Source organism: Anser brachyrhynchus (assembly GCF_964034855.1).
Source record: "Anser brachyrhynchus genome assembly, chromosome: 5".
NCBI classification, from domain to species: Eukaryota; Metazoa; Chordata; class Aves; order Anseriformes; family Anatidae; genus Anser; species Anser brachyrhynchus.
This window is the reverse complement of record NC_137699.1, coordinates 2192310-2198441: the sequence shown is the minus strand read 5'-3', so window position 1 is coordinate 2198441 and position 6132 is coordinate 2192310.

Sequence of the window (6132 nt, the reverse complement as noted above, 5' to 3'; positions counted from 1 at the left end):
CAACAGATGACTTCACCAAAAACAGGATTTGAATAATGCCTCTCTATGATAGGCCAATGGTAACAATCAGACTATTTACAACATGTATCAGGAGTCCTTTGAAGTTTAAAAAGCAGTAGACAAATAATGAACTTTTGCTATTCAATAGTTGATTTAAACTGAAATATGCTACCAGATCATTCTCTTCTAAAACATGAAAGATATAACTGCACCATTGCAATTCAGCTTCCATCAGTATCTGAATGTGAACACAAACTAGGTCCTAACTGTTCAAAGTGTGTTTTATGAAGGTTTGCAACGTTTTAACTGCATAACCTAAAGGTATCCATCTATAATTAAGGTTTTATAATTAGATTAAATATAGCTTTTGTATTTTGTTAAGCATTAGTTTATTTAATGATGGGAAATGCAAAATTAGGACTGGATTATCCCTTTGTAATCTGCCCTGAATAAAGGAATAGCATGCAGTTGGTCTGTGTCCCTAAACTAAGAAGACTGTTCTGGTCTTGCATCAGATAAAACCGAAGCCTCTTTAGTGCATTTCTCTTAGCAAATAACTGGGGAAGTGGCTCAAACCAACTTCTGTGTTTCTGCAGAGCCTGCTTTACCTCTCTTATCTGTAGGATTGAGCTCAACAGAGAAGTAAGAGGCACTCTCTGTATGTATTTGGATGTAGTACGTGATAACGTAATAATAATGTACATACTTGGAATTTAATTGTAACTACATTGCATTCCTAAGCATTTTGTTAAAGGTGGATTACTTAATATGCCTTCATTGTTTATAAGGTTAATATAGCTTAATTTTCGCAACACATGCAAATCTATCTTTATTTACTTAGATGTTTAAGTCATTAGAATTAGTCTTCCACAATCAGATTTGAAGGAGGCTTACTCACATTTGCAGGTGGAGATGGTTTGGCCCGACCCAGCAATAGGACTTGTGGCTTCAGTAGTAGGAATGGCTAAATTAAATGCATATCCACTCCTTCAGCAGTTTCAAACTGCAAACTAATCCTTTCAAAGACAGAATTAGAAGCAGCTTCCACTAATACAGCCATCTATAGAGTGGGACACTGCAGTACACCAGTTCCATCATGCCCTTTCTGCTGTAGGGACTTTATACTCCAAGAGAGCAAATGAATGTAAAGGGGACATCCCTCTTTAGAGTTTTTACAAGCAACCTGAGGAAATCTGTATCACAAATGAGGTACACCTATAAATTAGTCACTGTTAGTGACAGCTGATAAGAAGCACCAGTAATTCACGTCTTGGTTTCCCACATCTCCAAATTCCTGTCAGCACTAACTTACAAATGCCTCCCTCTAGGTAATATTATGCTCTGAGTTGTTCTTGCTGTTCTCCTGGCAGCCTTGTCATCCTCTGCAGCTGATTCCCTTTCCCTATGCTCTGGAATCATTTTCCAGGTTAACCAATTTCTTGCAGCATGGAGGTTGTAAACTCCTTCCATCACACTGTGACAACTCAGTCTGCTTAGGACCACAAGTCAGACACATCCTGCAATATGCAGTTCCTGTACTGCTTTATGCAGCAGACACATCCTGAACTGCAAGAGCAAGAGACTTAATTGATTCAATTTTAACTTGGAATTCTCTTTCTAATCTAATTTTCAAAAGGTCATATTAAAAAAAATCAAATGTAGGACTGGTGTTACTTAATGGTATTTTTGCTTCCTTCCCCTGAATAGTCTTAATTTCACTGGAATTAGTTTCATAATGCAAGCTGCATTCAAGCTTGCTATGAAAGCTCTAGTTTTGCTTTCTATGGATCTTCAGCTTTGACTTAGATACCTTGTGATTTTTTCCAGTTGGTGTGAATATGAAAGACAAGTACGAGTTACTGAAGATACTTTAACAAGATTAATGAGACAACAGCTAAATTTTGAGTTGAACAGGAAGGACTTCTATAGTGAGTTGGTAGGCTGAGGAATTGTTTCCCAGAGGACTGAGTAGAGTTCTGCTCCTGGGATTTCTAAATCTAATGGAGCTGGAGCACAAGACTGAATGGATCTCAGCAGTTAAGGGAGTAAAGATCTAGTGTTAAGAGAGTAAAGATCTAGTGTATTCTGTTATTTCTATCAAATCCTGTTTGCTTTCTTAGTTTCCAGCTAATCAATTTTATTTCAAAGTTAAAAAAGTTTTCCATGTTGATTTCTTTGTTTTGCCATAGGCCTGTAACTGATCTGTTTACTAAAATTGTATTGCATTCAGGTATCAGCAAGATGTGGACTGCATTGCTTTGAACAGAAGACATATTGGTCACCACCTCATGAAGTGATTTGCACTATGAAGAAAATTAAGTTTAGTTGTTTAGTAGTTGTGACTTATACTGACTATATAATAATGTTCAATGCTTATGTGACCAGCTCACTATTTTTTATGACAAAACACTTTGATATTGATCTAAAACTGGAATATAAACAATTAGCAATGTAAACTTCACAATCATTTTCACTTGCCAAAGGATAGAAAACCATGTGAAACTCTTAGACTGGATCTTCCCAATGGGATTTTGCAGGGCAAAGGAAGACAAAAATCCAATATATAAAACAGTTCACATCTTCTGTCTTGAAGATATCCCACATGGACCCACATAGACCTTAGGGAAGTATTTTTGTGTAGAGTGTCTGTATGTGTGCACGGGGCAGGGCCCTACGACCAGATCTGAATAAGGCTGTGCCTGAAGTGTACGATCTGCAAAGTAATCTGCAAAAAAAAATCTGCAAAAAAAGTTGCTATTTTTTAAAGGGAGATTTTCCCTACACTGAGGATGCTACAGGAGAACCTTAGCACTGGGCCTGCCAGTGTTTCTGCAGGGCTGGTGGAGGCTGTATTACTCTCCCACAGACCTGGAGTGGTTAGGAGAAGGCATCACTGCTTCTGCTGCTTCTGTTGGGCAAAAGATTCACCACCAGACATCCAACTCTTCTGCTCTACCCGCTCTGAGATCATCTCTTTACTTCACCATTCCCTGCAAATCATTATTTTTCTCTTCAAGGACTGAATCATGGCACTCTGCCTGTGTCCTTGTTAAGATCTCAGCTAGAAAAATGCCTTTGCTTAAGAAAATAACATCATGGGAAAGGCCATGGCAACACAAACACTTATTTTGCCAGAACACATTTATACTGGATGGGTGGGTAGTTCAGATGGCCATGAACACTTAATAAAGCTCATTTTTCTAGTAATTCCCCAAGGCACTTTCTTTAAAAAAAAAAAAAGAAAAAAAAAACTATTATAGAGACAAGCATTTTAGTGGAAACTTCCAGATTTAAAACAAATATGATTACCTTCTTTTAATATTTTTTTTCCTGTCACCTTAGCAATCTAGGGAAGACAATTTTTGGTCTAAATAGACTGTATCTTATTATACCTTTCCAACTCCTCAGCCTTTTATTTCTTATTTTTATATCCAAAATCCTAGTAACAGCCTGTAAGACATTTACATTCCTGCATTCTTGCCCCGGTTTTGTTGGGTACACAGTATTCCTTCTTTTTCTTTTTTTTTCTCTCTCTCTTTGGTAACATAATCTTTCCGCATTTTTCCAGGTTTGGACAAACAGAAATGTTTTCAGCTTCCAGTTTGTGTTAAAAAAAAATAATAAAAAAAAATCTCTGGCCTTCAGACGTGCATTTAAAACATTAAACTGAATGTAGAGAGAAGAATATTAAATCTAGGATGAGGAATTAAAACTCTCTAAGAACTTTCATAGAATTTGGAGAATTTAAGACCCAGATGAACCAATAGATCTCTTAGTTTGATTCCTGTTTGTCATAGCCGTTACATTTTACCCCTTTATTACTATATTGTGATCTGCAACTATTTTCAAATGAAGAATTACTTCTAGAAAAGTACACTGTTTTGAGGTAAGAGCATCAAGGGTTAGACACTCAACCACTTCCCCTGGCATTGATCAATCATCCACACTGTTAAAAAGCACGTGTAACTTCTCATTTGAATTTGATGGCTTCAGCTTATAGCACTTGGTTCTCACTTTTCCCTCTTCCTATGATATTAAAGAGCCCATGTGTCCCTGATAATCTCACACAGATAAGTTATTTGTGAACTTATCTAGTCACCCTTGGTCCATTTTTGGGCAAAGTGAACACACTGTGCAGCTAACGCTGTTACATGAAGTACCTGGGCTGACATAATGCCTTGCTGCCTCCCAGAGAGGCTGGCCTTCTTTCCTTCCCGACCTCTTACTCCTGCCCACATACTCTTATCAATTCCCTTCTACCAGCTTTGCTGCTTGTCTAACTGTCCAAGCAGATGACTGAATCCCCTCTAGCAGGGGAAAAAGAGTTGATGCACCTCCCTCAGAAAGGGGAATATCCTTCTCCAGGGTTAATGATGTGAACAAGCTTATTGTATGGTGAGGCAGGTGAAAGGGACAAAATGTGACTGCAAGGCCACGAGGAGGATTGACCTGAAGGCAGAGACGGGGAGACAGAAGAGAGGAACTCAGCTGTACTGTCTAGCTCTGCCATAAGGCTCCCAGTGCAAGCTTATTTCTCTAGCATTGAAAGACTTTATAGATCTACCCTGTACCTTCTCCAGGTTTCCAACAGGCTTAAAATGTCATTGCCAAACTGCTTGAAATATTCCCTAGGTGTCACCTGCTGCCTCTTATTATATCTACTTTCAGATCACTGATGAAAGCCACCAGGAACATTATGTCTAACATTGGTTGCTCTGGAATGCCGCACCAAAACCCCATCTGATAATGATCCCCTCAAGAACATTTGTTTCCCGAGATCTGCCATTTTGCTGGTCCTTCAGATATCTTGCACAAACTCTACTAGCATCAAATAGTGCCATTTTTTCTTAAACTTCAAAGATACTAATTGAACACTTCACAAGAGATTTTGTATTACTACATCTCCACAATTATGTATATTCGATCAAATTTGAAACTGGATCTGTCTGAAGCAACCAATTTTACATTAACCATACTGAATTTCTTATAGATCTGTTGAAATCAGACCAATATACGCTCCCAAAACTGCTGTGTTGGATTTCATTCCAGTTGTCTCACTAGCACCAAGCTTCTCTTAGCGGGCTACAGCATTATCTCTTCTGTTAGCTTCTCTGGTTACCTACATTTCCTGGACACAGGTTCTCTGTTCCCCCTTTCCAAATACAGACCCAACAGCTAATCTGCCTCTGGTTCCCAGAACTCCAAGGCACTCGCAGAAAGACTATAGCTGGAATTACATTTTACATCTTACAAAGTGCCTGCTAGGTCTATGCACTACTGCACACATTGCATGCATTTTAAAAACATTACTGCTCTTTGATACTGAGATACTGAGATACCTCTGTTGATACTGCAGCTAACACAGACCTCTCATCCCATGTTTTCAGTCCCATCCTCTATAAAATCCTTCCATTTCTTTCTTGAGTACCTTTATTTCCTTGAGCCTGTTCAATTTTATCTACCCATTTAGAGTACCTGGCTTCTTTGTTTTTGTTGAAGTCTCATTACCCTGAAGAAACATTTGCATTAAAAGGTTCAACTAACTTCCTCAACATACTAATTGCTTGGTCAAGCTATAAGATTTAAAACAAATGATTCCCCTTTATTCCTAATGACAATACAAAGGTTTTTGTAACAAAGGTGGATACACAGTTACACATCAGCATTAAAAACACACTTAAAGATTAAAAAATGGACAAAAGTTTTCATTACATAGACAGCATCCCCCCAGTTATTCCAACTACAATTAATAACAATTTTGATTGATGTAATCCTTTATCAGCTTCTGCTATGATTATAAATAATAAAAATAATACAAAAATTAGGAAAATAAAAGAAGCAACGCTTTTGTAAAATCACTTAGCTCCCGATCCTGCCAGTAAGTGCAAAACTCATCCAGGAACTGTGTGGGAAGCTGACAGATCGGGGCATGCCATCTCAGACACTGTCTCAGGGTTGGCCTGATAGAGGTAGCTCTGCTTCCCTGTTCTGTCCTTACTGGCTCTTGCTACACAGTATGGATCCCTGGCATTCCACTTGTTCCTCAGCTCATGCCATATGTAAGTGTGAAAACAACATATTTTTCCTTCAATCTATCACAGCATTTACTTCTGCTTGAATGACAGAAATGTC